Here is a 17,178-nt window from a genome sequence, read left to right on the forward strand (position 1 = left end):
TCGAAGAATGAACTCGTGGCTGATGCCCAGCACAAAAAAATCCCGCTGCATTTACCCCAACGCAGCTCCAAAATCGCAAGGTCCCGCGAGGTGTCTCAGGTCGACGATATAATCTATCACGTCCCGGCCCCCGGAGCGATGGTGCGTGTAAAAACGATACCTGGCCATGAGGATACTCTCCTTCGGTTTGAAGTGGTCCCGAACCAGCGTGCACAACTCTGTATATTCCTTCTCCGTTGGTTTTGTCAGTGCGAGCAGATTCTTGATGAGGCCGTATATTTTAGGCCAACAGACGGTGAGGAGAATCGCCCTATGCTTGGCCGCGTTAGTGTCTCCTTCCAGCTCGTTGGCCACAAAGAACTGGTCAAGACGCTCGATGAAAGCTTCCCAATCATCACCCTCTACAAATCTCTCTAATATTCCAATGGCAGCCATGATTGTGTGAAGGTTCGTATTCTGTTACTCGTCACCAATTGTTGTGTATAGAAGAACTCCACGAAGCTGAGTATTGTGAGCTAAACTTAATGTGACCTTAATCTTCTTTATTTCAACTCCAGAGTGCCTAAATAACATGGCGGCCAACCTTTTATACTGACCCTGCAGGTGTGTGCAGGTGACCATTAGGACTCCATCAGTCGCGCCCTCTGGTGGCAGGTATTACATAGTTACATACATAACAGAAAGAATATGCGGTCTGAAGTCCAGCTCAAGGTTGAATAGGATGCCGAGGCTGTAAACAGTCTGGTTCAATCTGAGACGGAGGGCAGGGGTGGGGGTGGAATTGGTGGCAAGGTGTGGAGTTTATGATGGTGGAGGCGGGGGGGGTGGGGGGTTGAAGATAATGCCTTCAGTCTTCCCGATGTTTAACTGTAAGAAATTGTGGCTTATGCCAGACTGGATGTTGGACATGTAGTCTGACAGTCTGACAACAATGAGGCACTGGAGGGGTAGAGAGAGGTGGCGGAGAGTAAAGCTGGGTATACAGGAGGAAGCAGATCATAGAAACATAGAAACATAGAAATAGGTGCAGGAGTAGGCCATTCAGCCCTTCGAGCCTGCACCACCATTCAATGAGTTCATGGCTGAACATGCAACTTCAGTACCCTACTCCTGCTTTCTCTCCATACCCCTTGATCCCTTTAGCCGTAAGGGCCACATCTAACTCCATTTTGAATATATTTAGTGAATTGGCCTCAACAACTTTCTGTGATAGAGAATTCCACAGGTTCACAATTCTCTGAGTGAAGAAGTTTCTCCTCATCTCGGTCCATAATGGCTTACCCCTTATCCTTAGACTGTGACTCCTGGTTCTGGACTTCCCCAACATCAGGAACATTCTTCCTGCATCTAACATGTCCAGCCCGGCAGAATGTTATATGTTTCAATGAGATCCCCTCTCATTCTTCTAAATTCTAGTGAATATAAGCCTAGTCGATCCAGTCTTTCATCATATGTCAGTTCTGCCATCCCGGGAATCAGTCTGGTGAACCTTCGCTGCACTCCCTCAATAGCAGGAATGTCCTTCCTCAGATTAGGAATAGCAATTTCTGGTCATTTAGGAGACATCAGTGTTGATACATTTCTTTGATATCTGCTTGTCTTTGAAGAGAGGCTTTATAAAAATCAACACAGACAGCAGTCAAGCAGCAGAAAGACTGTGAAAGGAGTCAAGAAAACAGAAAGGGATAAATAACCTCTGCACTGCCAGCAGGACAGATAGCAAAATTAATCTATCTTACTTTGTCAAGTTAGAATCCCTTCAAATGGGCTTGAGTGTTCGTGTTCTTTATTTTGTAACAATGCACAAACAAAAGTGAACTGATTGTACCAAGTGACTTTCAGCATACTCAGTGTCAACTGTTAAATAAAGCAACTTATGCACTGAACCAAACAGCACTCCACCTAGTGTTAACTCAGTCTGTCTCGGAGTGATTAAAGGAGTACACATACCTCAGGCACTGAGATCTGATCCACATCACAAGGGAGTTTCATTGTTACTCTCCTGGGTCCCGTTACTGCTTTAGCAGATTCAGGTAGTGAGAGTCAACTTCCACAAAAAAAGCAGGCAACCAGCTCACTTAAGGGAGCGACTGACACCAATGAACCCTAGCAGACATTGACGACGAGATTCAACACTGCCTCCATTGTGCCAGTGCAGCCTTTGGCCGCCTGAGGAAAAGAGTGCTCAAAAACCAAGCTCATGATCTACAGGGCCGTAGTGATACCCGCCCTCCTGTATGGCCCAGAGACATGGACCATGTACAGTAGGTATCTCACCACCAGCTCATGGTCTACAGGGCTGTAGTGATACCCGCCCTCCTGCATGGCCCAGAGACATGTACCATGTACAGTAGGTATCTCACCACCAGCTCATGGTCTACAGGGCTGTAGTGATACCCGCCCTCCTGTATGGCCCAGAGACATGAACCATGCACAGTAGGTATCTCACCACCAAGCTCATGGTCAACAGGGCTGTAGTAATACCCGCCCACCTGTATGGTTCAGAGACATGGACCATGTACAGTAGACAACTCAAGTAGCTGGAGAAATACTACCAACGATGTCTCCACAAGATCCTGCAAATCACCTGGGAACACAGACATACCAACGTTAGCGTCCTCAACCAGGCCAACATTCCCAGCATTGAAGCACTGACCACAGTTGATCAGCTTCACTGGGTGGGCCACATTGTTTGCATGCCTGACACAAGACTCTCAAAGCAAGCGCTCTACTCGGAACTCCTTCACGGCAAATGAGCCAAAGGTGGGCAGAGGAAACATTTCAAGGAAACTCTCAAAGTCTCCTTGATAAAGTTCAACATCCCCACCGACACCTGGGAGTCCCTGGCCAAAGACCGCCCTAAGTGGAGGAAGTGCATCCGGGAGGGCGCTGAGCACCTCGAGTCTCGTTGCCGAGAGCGTGCAGAAAACAAGCGCAGGCAGCGGAAGGAGCGTGCGGTAAACCAGATTCACCACCCACCCTTTCCCTTAATGCTTATCTGCCCCTGTGACAGACTGTGGTTCTCGTATTGGACTGCTCAGCTACCTAAGGACTCATGTTTAGAGTGGTAGCAAGTCTTCCTCGATTCCGCTGGACTGCCTACGATAATGAACAGATACCAGCACCAGCGTTAAATAATTTTTATAAAAGTAAACATTTGTAAACTTCTATGGTTCTATACAGGGCTACTGGGAGAAAGCTCGGGCAAAGAGCTGACGAAGACATGATTGGCTGAATGGCCTCCTTCTGTGCTGTAAAACATTATTATTCTATATGGTTAAAAGTACAATTTGGATATCAGATTTTTCATGAATCACTATGCTGGATGTTTCCATCTTTTCAGATAAGGGAAAACAATACTTTGCATTAGTTTTATATTCCACAAAATTATCTTTGTGAAATAAATACTCATTCTGGGTACAGTAGTGTTGTGGTTATGGAACTGGACTAGCAATCACAGGTCGTAAGTACATAATCACGAGAATGGCAGGTTATGAAATTGAATTCAATAATCAGTGCGGTTGTACCAGAAAATAAACATGAAAACCGTTGTATGGTTGTAATAAGCAACTATTTCATGAATGTCTTTCAGGGAAGTGAACCTGTTATTCCTACCTTATCCGGCCTACAGATGACTACTGTCTAAGAAAGAAAGACTTGCATTTATATCACGCCTTTCATGACCACCAAATGTCCCAAAGTGCTTTATAGCCAATGAAGTACTTAAAAAAAAAGTGTGGTCACTGTTGTAATGTAGGAAACTCTGCAGCCAATTTGCGCACAGCAAACTCCCACAAACAGCAATAATGGCCATAAAATCTGTTCTAGTGATGTTGATTGAGGGATAAATATTGGTCAAGACACCAGGGGTAACGCCCCTGATTTTCTTTGAAATAATGTCATGGGATCTTTTACGTCCACCTGAGAGAACAGACGGGGCTTCGCTTTAACGTCTCATCCGAAAGGTAGCACCTCCAACTGTACAGTACTCCCTAGTACTGCACCGGAATGTTAGCCTAGATTTTTGTTCACAAGTCTCATGGAGTGGGATTTGAACCCACAAGCTTCTGATTCAGAGGCAAGTGTGCTACCAACTGCACCACTGGCTGACACAACACCAATGCCATCCCAATGCAAATTGCTTGAAGGGAACTGGATATATACTTTAAAAGGAAACATTTGCAGGGTCATGGGGGAAAGAGAATGGGAACGGACCAATTGGATAGCTCTTTCAAAGAGCTGGCACAGGCACAAAGGGCCGCTGGCCTGGCCAAAGCCCTCCCTGGAGGCCCACTGTTTGCCACTGAAGTGGCTGCAGAGTTCGTAGCGGCCCTCCCCTTTAACTGAAGTGTGGTGTTGATGACTTGAAGCGATGGCCACTCTGGCCTGCCTGCACTGCAGCCCCGCAACACTGCTCCGACCTAAAAAAAATTCCAAGTCCTGAATTTCTCCGGATTGGGGTGGAGAAACACATTAAAAAACAGTAGGTGCTCCCCATTTAGGGTGGGGCTCAATTTTGACCCCTATGATTCTAAGAAGGTAGCTCTACCACCTTGTCAGGACAACTAGGGATGGACAATAAATGATACCTTGCTAACCTCCGGAGAACAATTCTTTTTTAAATCAAGTTTATAAAAATCAGCTAAACCTGATATTGGATTAATGCGTAACCTAACCTCCAGTTACTTGTTATTCACTTTTAGTTGTGTGCAGGCTCAAAAGATATCGGGGGTAAAATTGCGGTCGAAGGCTTCCTTCGGACAAAAGCCTCCGACCCGAAAAAAATCTACGAAAATACCTGGTGGTCACAGAGGCACCTTGGATTGCGGTCGGAGGCCTTCATTCGATGTGTAGCGTACAGAGAGAGGACTTCCCCAAACGTACGGAAATGCTGGAGTCACGTGGGCCTGGACCACCAATCACTAGGCAGTATTCTCATTGATCAAAATGGGAACTCCGTTTGTGCGAGTTCCCATTACTATCAATGAGAAAACCCTCCTAAAATAAGAAACACAGCATAATAAATTTTAAAAAACCTCACATATTTAAAATTAATTGATATTAAATCTAATTAAATGTTTTTAGAAAAAAAAAACATTTTTGGGAATTTTTTTAAATGTATTTGAATAGGGTTAAAAATAAACTTACCTTAATGGACAGGGTTTTTAAACATAAAAATGAATGATTAAATTTAATTTTTATTTGTTTTAAAACTCTTACACTAGTAAAAGTGCGCTATGCGCCTGCTTTTACCAGGCCTAAGAGTTTGAAGGACATTCACTAGGCATGAGTTGGGCAAATATCCCAATCTCTCCCGCGCGAATGCCCTTCTCCCGGGGATGCGGAGGATCTGTCAAGAGAAATCTTGACAGATTGGAAAAGCCAGTTTTCGGCGCATGTGCATCGTGCCCCGAAAGTCGGCTTTTGCGAGGCCTTGCTGGGTCTGTGCGCACTCCATATGGGCCCAGCGAGGACAACATTTTCAGCCCAATAATTGCACGCACCAAGTTTTGCTTTGGTATGTCATGTTTCAAGATTTTCTGAATTGAAACAAAAAGTTATTTTCAAGTGTTGGGTTTTAAAACAAAGTGGGTTTCTGCAGGTTTAACAAGGAACATCATTGGCTGCAGACATTTGGGAAAAGTTTATTCCAGCCAGCCATTGATACCATTTGCCAGAATGATTATGGCTAAGGTTCAGAAATGCTAAAGGCTCGGTTTGAAAACACATTATTTAACAATAGCCACAACTTGCATTTATACAGAAATTTTTACACAGTAAAAGGCTCTTCACAGGAAGCTTTTGGTCACCTGTCCAAATATCTTCTTCTGTGGCTTGGTGTGAAATTCTATTTAATAACGCTCCTGTGAAAAGCCTCAGATGTTGTTAATGGCGCTGTATAAATGCAAGTTGTTGTCAAATCGGTGTAATTTGGAATAATTTTCAACATTTTCAGTTTTAAATTGAATGCATCTCTCAAAAAGCAGCTCCCTATGTTTAAATGGGTTTTCAATCTGTTTTGCTCTTGTTGATCATAAATCTCATGCCCACTTTCTCATCTCTGCAAATCTGTTTACAGAAAGCCAGAAGTTTGTTGCTTTTGTTTTGAAAAGTGAAATTAGAATCATCTGATTTCATTTGCAACCTACCTCCTCTCCCAAATATGAGGATGATGGAAAGGAGACAACAGAAATTACCAACAGGGTAAATGTATTTCAAGTAGAGTTGACGACTATTCCAACGCACACCTGGTTGGCCTACCACGTTCTACACGATGTACACTTGAGGTCATCCAAAACTCAGCTGCCCATATCCTAACTCGTACCAAGTTCCGCTCACCAATTACTCCTGTGCTCACTGACCTACATTGACTCCTGGTTAAGCAACGCCTTCATTTCAAAATCCTAATAATTGTTTTTAAATCGTTCCATGGCCTCGCCCCTCCCTATCTCTGTAATCACCTCGAGCCCCCACCCCCCCACCCCCCCACCGAGATAGCAGCGTTCCTCCAATTCAGTCCTCTTGAGCATCCCTGATTATAATTGCTCCACCATTGGTGCCTTCAGCTATCTTGGCCCCAAGTTCTGGAACTCCCTGCCTAAATCCGCCTCTCTACTTCTCTCTTCTCCTTTAAAATGCTCCTTAAAACCTACCTCGTTAATCGAGTTTTTGCACATTTACCTCAATTTATCATTATATGGCACGGCGTCAAATATTTTGTCTCATAATACTGCTGTGAAGCACCTTGGGACATTTTACTACGTTAAAGATGCTATATAAATACAAGTTGTTGTTGGAGAGCAAAAAAAGTCCTATAAATCCTATCAGAGTGTCTGCTGTGGCTCAGTGGATAGCACTCTCACCTCTGAGTCAGGAAAGATGTAGGTTCAAGTCCCAATCCAGAGACTTGAGCACAAAAATCTAGGTTAACACTGCAGTGCAGTGCTGAGAGAGTGCTGCACTGTCGGAGCTGCCGTCTTTCAAATGAGACATTCATCATCATCACCGTCATAGGCAGTCCCTCGAAGCGAGGATAACTTGCTTCCACACCGAAAAGGGATGAGTTTACAGGTGTTTCAATGAAGGACCTAATATTCCAGATCCCGAACTACATCCTGAAGGATGGAAGATGCCTGTGGGTGGATTGTTTTAACGTGGGGTGACCGTTGCACACCAGCCACCACACGGGCTTGACAGCGCGAGGTCTTGGTCCAGTGGCAAGGGTTAACCAGGACGACTGGAGACCTGCTCTGCTGCACGGACCGAGTGCGCTCACACATATCGCAGTGTGGGCTGGGCCAGAGCTGCCCCTGGGCCCTCGCCGCTTCTGGGCCCCAGATTCACGCCTCATAACACATTAAACCGAGGCTCCGACTGCTCTATCGGGGGACGTGAAAGATCCCATGGCACTACTTCGAAGAAGAGCAGGGGAGTTCTCCCCGGTGTCCTGGCCAATATTTATTTATCCCTCAATCAACATCACTAAAAAAACATTATCTGGTCATTATCACAATGCTGTTTGCTGTGTGCAAATTGGCTGCCGTGTTTCCCACATTACAACCGTGACTACACTTCAAAAACAAGCACTTAATTGGCTGAAAAGCGCTTTGGGATGCGAGGTGGCCGTGAAAGGAAGGCACGATATAAATGCACGTCTCTCTTTTTACAAGCATTACGCGTTTATGTGTTTTTGTCCTAGTCGGGATACTGTAGTCAGCTGAAATTCATTCACTCTCGCCCCCCCCCCCCCCCCGATAGGATGATGTCACCGGATAGAATGTTTACAATGTAGCTGCAGCTGAAACTGACCGCGTTCGATCCATTGTTGAATGGTTACATTGTTTCCCGGAGGTTCCATCAGTGTCACCCCACTCGGGGATCGCCTTTAAAGGGCGAGAGAGAGAACCAGACAGACAGAGAGACACCCAGAGATACAGAGAGCCAGAGGAGACACCCAGACAGACAGAGAGCCAGAGAGACACCCAGAGAGCCAGCCAGAGAGACACCCGCCCAGCCAGAGAGAGCCACCCAGAGAGCCAGAGACCCAGCCAGAGAGCCAGCCGAGGATGAACTGCCGATCCCAGACCCTGGAGCTGACGGTGGAAGCCAGGCAGATCGAGGAGACGGTGCTAGCCGTGCTCCACACCGTGCTGCTGCACAGGAGCTCGGGCAAGTTCCACTACAAGAAGGAGGGCACCTACTCCATCGGCACCGTGCGCACCGAGGACGTTGACTGTGATTTCGTCGATTGCACCTACGTGCGAGTATCGTCGGACGAGTTGGACCGCACGTTGCGCCGATCTGTCGGCGAGTTTAAGTTGAGTTTTCCTCTTCCTACCTGATTGATTTTCTCTGTTTTTTTAAAGAAGGCCCCACCCGCCAGATATCTGGGATTGTGAGCGATTCATAACGCACCGTTTGTTGGTGTCGAGGCCACTCAGTTCAAATCGATTGTCTGCCGCAGACTGCATTCTTTTCGTAACCATGAACGGAAGGCCTACAGTTCCAGCGTCAGCCTTGTCTCAGTGGCAGCGCTCTCGCCTCTGAGTCAGAAGGCTTTGGGTCCAGGTCCCACTCCAGACACTTAAGCACAAAAATCTTCACCCCAGTCTCCGCTGCACGGTCGGAAGTGCCACAATACGTAAAAGTGAGGTCCCATTTGCCCTCTCAGCTTAAAAAAAGAAAGACTTGCATTTATATGGCGCCTTTCGCGACCACCGGACGTCCCAAATCTGCTTTACAGCCAATTATGTACTTTTATTGAAGTGAAGTCACTGTTGTAATCATAGAATGATCGAAATTTTACAGCACGGAAGGAAGCCAATTCGGCCCATCGTGTCCGTGCCGGCCGACAAAGAGCTATCCAGCCCTTAGTCCATAGCCCTGTAGGTTACAGCACTTCAAGTGCCTATCAAAGTACTTCTTAAATGTGGTGAGGGTTTCTGCCTCTATCACCCTTTCAGGCAGTGAGTTCCAGACCCCCACCACCCTCTGGGTAAAAAAATCAGTCATGTGGGAAACGCAGCAGCCAATTTGCCCAAAAGCCAGCTCCCACAAACAGCAATATGATTATGACCAGATCATCTGTTTTTTTTATTGATGTTGATTGAGTGATAAATATTGGTCTGGACAACGTGGATAACTCCCCTTCCGACAGTGCAGTACTCCATCAGCGACTTGATGCATGACCTTCTGACTCAAGAGACAAGAATGCTACCACTAAAGGCTGACGTGAAACCAGCTAAAGTGCGGTGAATGAGGACCAGAAGAGCCGAGGGCCCAGGGGCAGCACGGGCCAGCCCACACTACGATATGTGTACGCACTGGGTCTGTGCAGCAGAGCTGGTCTCCAGTCGTCCTGGTTAACCCTTGCCACTGAATAAAGACCGAGCTCTGTCAAGCCCGTTTGGTGGCTGGTGTGCCACGATCACACCACGTTAAAAAAATCCACTCAGCGGCCCCCTCAATTGGAGTTCAGGAATGGAACCTCGGATGCTTCATTGATCATATGTGAACTCGTGTGGAAGCAAGTCATCCTCGTTCGCGGGACCGCCTATGATGATGATAAAGTGTCACCAGAATGGGGGAAATGGAAAAAGAATCAGCCAGCCACGTCTGCTAGTTAGTGCTTTAACTAGTCACCGACGTTATGTTGGAAAGCATAAATGTGTGAGTGTTGAATGAGGACAGGAGCAGGTTAGTGCCTCCGACCCATACCAGATAATTCAGCGCAGTACTGTCGGTGGTGCCGTCTTTAGAAAGAGACGTTAAACCGAGGCCCTGCCTGCACTCTCAGGGGGCTGTAAAAGATCCCATGGCACTATTTCGAAGAAGAGCAGGGGGAGTTATGCCTGGTGTCCTAGGGCCAATATTTATCCCTCAATCAACATCACTAAAACAGATTACCTGGTCATTAGCACATTGCTGTTTGTGGGAGCTTGCTGTGCGCAAATTGGCTGCTCCGTTTCTTACATTACAACAGTGACTACACTTCAAAAAGTACTTCATTGGCTGTAAAAAGTTTTGGGACATCCTAAGCATGTGAAAGACACTGTATAAATGCAAGTCTTTATAAAGCAGGAACACTTTTAGTTTTTGCTGGTCACTTTGGCTCAGTAGCACCCAGTGAGCTATCATGGAGTACTAATCTAGACCATTTTTGTCCCATTTGTTTTTCCGCAACTGCTGTGATGATCACCGCTGCCAGTTCAGCTAGTAAAAGTTAATTCAAATTAGTAAGTGCAGTCACCTGGACTCACAACATGAATCTGCACTTTCAGAAGCTAGATGGATTCAATGCGGACAGAATTGGAAGAAAAATTAAACTTGATGTCATGACCAGACACACGAAAGGTTGGATGCAAACAATGTCTTTGATACAGACCTGAAAGAAGTGCAGTCACAGTTGCTCAGATTGACCATTGGCACCACGATGAGGTGGCTATTCAGATGCCTTGGCTTTGCATTAAGAAGGATATAAAAGCGCTGGAGAAAGTGCAAAAAAGATTTACAAGGATGGTACCAGAAGTGAGAGATTACAGCAACTGGGAAAGATTGAACAGAGAAGACATGGGTGACCCGATAGAGATCTTTAACATTATAAATAGGTTGGACAGGGTCGATGTGGGAGAATTTAAAACTTATGGCCATAAATACAGGATAGTTACTGCTAAATCCAATAGGGAAATAAGGAGAAATGCCTTTACTCAGAGAGTGGTTAGAATATGGAACTTGCTACCACAGGAAGTGGTTGAGACAAACAGTTTAGATGCTTTCAAAAGTAAACTAGCCGAGAACATGGGAGTAAAGGTAATGGAAAGATAAGCTGAAAGGCTGAGATAAGGTCGCTGGAATGGGAGGAGTCTGTGGAGCGTAAACAGCAGCACAGACTAGTTGGGCCAAATGTCCTGTTTTTGTGCTGTATATTGTACGTATGTCATTTTGTATCAACCCCATGCAAATAACTGGTTGATAATTGTGATCCCCGCCTCGGGTTAACTTCTAATTCAGCTCGTGGTGCACGAGTGCAGACGCTAAGTTTAACTTTTGTGTTCCCAACCAGAGCAGACTTGGACAGAATCCTCCGAGGTCTCTGCTCTCCTCAAATTCTGGCCTCTTGAACATCCCCGATTTTAAATGCTCCACCATTGATGGCCGTGCCTTCAGCTGCTAAGACTCTAAGCTCTGCAATTCCCTCCATAAAGCTCTCTACCTCTCGTTCCACCTTTAGGACGCTCCTTAAAACCTACCTTTCATCTGTCCTAATAACTCCTTCTGTGGCTCGGTGTCCAATTTTGTTCGATAACGCTCCTGTGAAGGACCTTTAGACATTTTACTAAGTTAAAGGTGCTACATGTTTTGTTGTAGTCACTTTATCAATGAAATTTAGAATGATAGCCTTTTGTTTATTCTTAAAGTCACACAGCTTCAAAAGAAAGGATAGGACTTGCATTTATATAGCGTCTTTCACTGCCTCAGGACTTCCCAAAGCACTTTACAGCCAATTAAGTATTTTTGAAAGTGTAAACACTGTTGTAATGTAAGAAACGCAGCAGCCAATTTACACACAGCAAGGTCCCACAAACAGCAGTGTGATAATGACCAGATATTCAGTTTCCGCGAGCGGTGGGCGCTGGAGGAATTGGAGTGCATCATCACCCCCGGCAACCAAATTTTAATTTGACGTTTTGTCTAAAGTTTAATTTGTTTATTGTGCCGATCTTAGTTCTCCCCCCTCACCTTTTAGCCAGGGGGCACTTGTATAATTTGTGTTTTAGTGCCCTCAAAAAAACCCCCAAAAAACAAAAAAACAAGGGGGCACTTGTTTGAAAGAGTTTGGTGTCCCCCCCAACCCCCTTTAATCAGGGGGGCACTTGATTTAATTGTTTCCTACAAAATAATTGTCGAGCTAGCGCCAATATTTGAAGGGGCTGCTCTGCGGAGGGAGCGGGCAGGTCCGAGGGCCTCCTCGTAGGACTGCTCGTGGGCACGGCCAAGGGGGCCATTAACCGGTCCAGGCAGCGGGCGGTCGAGGGAGTCGTTCAGCCCGACTGCCTGCCTCTCTCCTGTGGCTATGTTCGTACCAGGGTGTCCCTGGAGATGGAGCATGCGGTGTCCACCGGTACGCTCGCGGCCTCCCGCGAGAGGTGGGCACCGGAGGGACTGGAGTGCATCATTTCAACAGGGAATAGAATTTTAATTTGATTTGATTTGACAAAGGTTCCCTCAATGTTCGATTGTTAATTTTATGGTCTTTGGTGCCCTCAAAAAAAAAGGGGGGCACTTGATTGAAAGTTACTTTAAAATAGTTGTAGAGCTGTTCATTTCAGTATTGCGTGGAGGGGATTCCTGCACGGGCTGCTTTTGCGCACACTCCATTTTGCCAAGGTGGACATTAACCGGTTCAGGCAGCGGGTGGTCGAAGGGATCGTTCAGCCCGAATGCCTGCCTCTCTTCTGCGCTATGTTCGCACCAAGGTGTCCCTGGAGATGGAGCACGCAGTGTCCACTGGTCACTCACGGCCTTCCGCGAGAGTTGGGCACCAGAGGGACTGGAGTGCATCATCACCTCCGGGAACAGAATTTTAATTTAATTTGAACGTTTAAAGTTCCCAGTTAATTTGGAAATTTGTGGATTCTAGTGCCCTTACTAAAAGGGGGTACTTGATTTTAAAATTCTATCCAAAATAGTGTAGAACTGTTGATTTCAGTTCTGTGCAGAGAGATGCCAAAACAGGCTGCCCTTGCACACTTTGCCATCTTCGTCTGCCATCCGGACAGCCATGGTGCACCATGTTGTCGTCCGGAGGAGGCAGGGGTCCCCAATGGAGTGCACTTTACGCGGGAGTCCTCCCTCTATTATTGGGGACTTGGCCTGGAGGGTGTTGCATGGAGCAATCCTATGCAATAAGTTTTTAAGTCTGTTCCATGTTTATATAAAATGTGTGAGGTTGCAGCCCCTCTTCCATTATTTGAAGGGCTGCTCCTCGATTTTTGGCTGCACTTCAGTCCCACACTCCTGGTCTTTGGGCACCCTGTGCGGAGGGGAGAGGGCAGGTCCGAGGGCCTCCTCGTAGGACTGCTCCTGGGCACGGCCAAAGGGGCCATTAACCGGTCCAGGCAGCGGGCGGTCGAGGGGGTCGTTCAGCCCGACTGCCTGCCTCTCTTCCATCTGGGACAGGGTGTCCCTGGAGATGGAGTACGCGGTGTCCATCGGTACGCTCACGGCCTTCCGTGAGAGGTGGGCGCCGGAGGGACTGGAGTACATCATTACAGCGGGGAACAAAATTTTAATTAATTTGATTTGATATGGTTCCCTTTAATGTTTAATTGTTAATTTGTGGTTTTTGGTGCCCTCAAAAAAAAAAGGGGGGCACTTGATTAAAAGTTACTTTTAAGATAGTTGTAGAGCTGTTGAATTGTGAGTGGCTCAGCCAGTCATGTGATGTTCACAAGACTCAATAAAACCCCAGCCAGTGGGTTCAGGGGATCCACGATGAGGCAGGTGGTTGTGAGCCTGGTGGATGAACTGGTAATGTGCAGTGTGATTGTTAAACATTTGTTAATAAACCAACTAGTTCTTAATAGCAATGTGTTGCTATGAATTCTTAAGCACAGAACCCATGAAGCAAATACATTACATTGGGAATTGAGATGAAAAAACCTGGAGTTTAGCATTTCAGGGCACAGCATGTTGATATTTTGGCATCCCACACGTGCAGTAAGATATGTTTTCCACTTCTGAAGATATTGACTCTTGATGGGAGTTTGGTTTCACTGGTGCTGCCTACCCCTGAGTACTTTGTCCAACTGGCTATTCTTATATGAGCCCAGACAGTAAAAGTCTGCAGCCTTCTCAACAGGAGAGTAATGGCACAATCCTGTTCTAACACATATTCTCTAAGGAATCACTTTAACAGCAATTGGGTGTGGGATCCCTGACTGGCTTCCCACAGCTCCCCCATGCTCTTTCCTGCCTAGGAATGCTGGGTCTAATTGTGGTGCTCCCAAGTACTGGATATGATCAACTCCGAACAAAATAGAAATCAAACTTTGGACCTACTGGTCTACATGGCTGAGATGATCCGAGACCTTGAATTCGGGGGGAATTGCGCAGTAAGACTTTCAGCTAATAATTGGCATTCGGTCAATATTCTAGAGCGATAGACCTCACCAAGAGACAGTTTTTCTCATGACATTTTCCTCCTTTAACTGTAGGACGCCCTTCGCAACTCTGGCAGTGATGGGAGTGGTCAGATCTCCCTGGAGTTCTACCAGAAGAAGAAATCACGCTGGCCGTTCTCAGATGAGCGCATCCCGTGGGAGGTGTGGGCCTTCAAACTCAACGTGGTGAATCTGGCCAATGAGCAGGAGAGGCAAATCTGCCGCGAGAAGGTGGGCGAGAAACTGGGCGAGAAGATCATTAACGTCATTGAGGTCATGAACAGGCACGAGTACTTGCCGTAAATGCCCACGCAGTCGGAGGTGGACAATGTCTTTGACACGGGCCTGAGAGACGTACAGCCTTACCTGTACAAAATCACCTACCAGATCACTGACTCCCTTGGGACATCTGTTAGTACCACCATGAGGCGGTTAATCAAAGACACCTTGGCTTTATAATCTGTCGAATTACTAGCAAAAAACGAACTGACAATGTTACATTTTTACTTTACTCCATTTTCCCTGGCCTTCCCTTTCTGCTGCTGTTGTTTTTGTTTTCATTAGCTATCTTTAGGGGGAGTCTGTCCAATTTGAAATCCCTGCAGATTGTGCCTTGCGATTTCTTGCAAACTTTCATTCTGTTAGTGATGCTCAGCATGACGGAGATCTTGCAAAGTTTACATGTATTTATTGTTTAAATAGTTGGAGATGGTCAGAAGAAAATTGCAAGTTGCTGGAAAGGGCTCCAAAAAGGAGAAGCGTTAACAGGACAGTCAGGTTTGGGGACTCCACTCAGCTGTTGCTCTTTTCCCTATCAAATGACCAATCCCACTCCCACCTTGCATGGACTACGGGCAAGGACATGGTCGGACTTGCATGCAATGCCCTTCAGAATAAAATAACCTAGCTAGTAATCATTGTCCAGGTTCACACATAATGGATTGTCACTAAGAGATAACTAAAGACCCAGCACGAGTTGTTACCTTAAGCAGAAAACATAAAATGGGGGTGGAAGAGGGGGTGAGTAAAGAGCATAAAAAGACCCAAACTAAAAAGCATATAAATAATATTTAAAATATTAGCAGAGATACAGTGTTCTGAAGTTGATTTCAGAGGCCTTGTTTTAATTTTCGTATGGCACAATCCTCTCTGATAAGACTGAATAAACCAAAAATCCATTTAGAACATTTCTTTACTTGCGTTCAAATAATGATACTTGCCGGTAGCTCACCTGTACTGACACCACCGCAGCTACAGCAACCTGCACATCTATAATCCCACAAAGGAGATTGGGAAAAGTGTGAGGGGGCGCTGGAGTTTAGGGAGAGAACGGCACAGTAGATATTTCAGGAACAAGACTCCCAACATGAAAAAAATATAAATTGTAAGTTTATGTACATTAGATGTCTCAGTAGAATGTAGTTAATTCCTCCCTTAGGGATACAGTAGCATAGTGATTATGTCACTAGACTAGTAATCCAGATGCCAGAACTAATGATCCAGAGACATGAGTTCAAATCCCACCATGGCAGCTGGTAAGTTTAAATCTGGAGTAAAAAGCTATTAGTGATGGTGACCTGGAAACTACTGGATTGTTATAAAAACCCATCTGATTCACTAATGTCGTTTGGGATAGAAATCTGCCGTCCTTACCCGGTCTGGCCTATATATATGACTCCAGACCCACAGCAATGTGGTTGACTCTTAACTGCCCCCTGAAATGGCCCAGCGAGTCACTCAGTTATACCAAACCGCAACAAAGAAATATACAGCACTGTGAGAGTACCTTCACCACATGGACTGCAGTGGTTCAAGAAGGACACTTAGGGATGGGCAATAAATGCTGCCCATACCCGCGACACCCACATCCCAGGAACAAATAAAAAAAATGAACAGCCACAGGAGGTGAGTTGAGTGAGAAGAAACGAGTAACTTTTGACTTGACCTGTTCATAAACATTCCCTCTTAGTATTGCCATGCATCCAGAATTGGACCAGTCAGTATGGTTGGGCGGGCTGTCTAGAGAATTTCAAAGATGTGAACCAGACTACGCAAGGGTGAGAAACAAGGAACTGTAGAGGAGCAAAGAGATTTGGGAGTTCCAATACATAAATTGTTAAAAGCTACTTGTCAGGTAGAAAAAGCAATGAAAGTGCTATTGAAATGTGGCCTTTATCTCACGGGGCTGGGCTACAAAGGGGAGGGAGTTATGCTTCAGTTGTACAGAGCCTTGTCTGACCCCATCTGGAGGAGTGGTGATCTGTTCTGGGCACGGTACCTCAGGATAGATAATATTGATCCTGGAGGGGATGCAGTACAGATTCACCAGAATTATACCGGGGCTTAGCGGGTTAAATTATGAAGACAGGTTGCATAAAGTTGGCTTGTATTCCCTCAAGTTTAGAAGATTGAGAGGATGATCTGATCAAGGTGTTTAAAATGTTAGAAGGATTTGATAGGGTAGAACAAGGGGACATAATCTTAAAATGAGAGCAAGGCCGTTCAGGAGCTAGTAGAAATCTGGAACTCTCTCCCCCAAAAGGCTGTGGATGATGGGGGACAATTGGAGCTTTCAAGACCGAGATCGATGGATTTGTGTTGGGTGCTAAGGGATACGGAGCAGGTGTGGTAGATGGAATTGAGGTGCAGATCAGCCATGATCTAATTGAACAGCGGAAAATGGCTGAATGGCAGAATCCAGCTAATGTTCCTAATGTAGATTCTGCTGACTGGGCAATAATTAGTGGGGTGTTTAATTAGCATGCACTGTTAGTGTGCTGACCCTACTCGAACTTCTCCCTTCCGCTTCATGTACAGGGAGGCAGCAGTTCATGACATCAGGAATGACAGTAATTGGGTGCTTGCTGTGCCTGCAGCAGCCTAAAGATTGGAGCATTTTCTGACGGCGAGCTTTCATGTTGGGAGCCAATTGAGAGACGTCCAGAAGTGATATCGAATCGAGCACTCCCAGTTTCAGCGGTGACTGTCAAAATATTAGTGCAAGAAGTTTATGAAG

The 17,178-nt window shown here is 45.9% G+C and overlaps 1 pseudogene; it reads left to right on the top strand.

Annotated features, from left to right (window-relative positions):
• Positions 1–8,024: 8,024 nt before the first annotated feature.
• Positions 8,025–14,756, top strand: LOC139250108 (autophagy-related protein 101-like; annotated as a pseudogene).
• The last annotated feature ends 2,422 nt before the right edge of the window (positions 14,757–17,178 follow it).

This window comes from Pristiophorus japonicus, unplaced genomic scaffold (genome assembly GCF_044704955.1).
Source record: "Pristiophorus japonicus isolate sPriJap1 unplaced genomic scaffold, sPriJap1.hap1 HAP1_SCAFFOLD_35, whole genome shotgun sequence".
In the NCBI taxonomy this organism is placed as follows: domain Eukaryota; kingdom Metazoa; phylum Chordata; class Chondrichthyes; family Pristiophoridae; genus Pristiophorus; species Pristiophorus japonicus.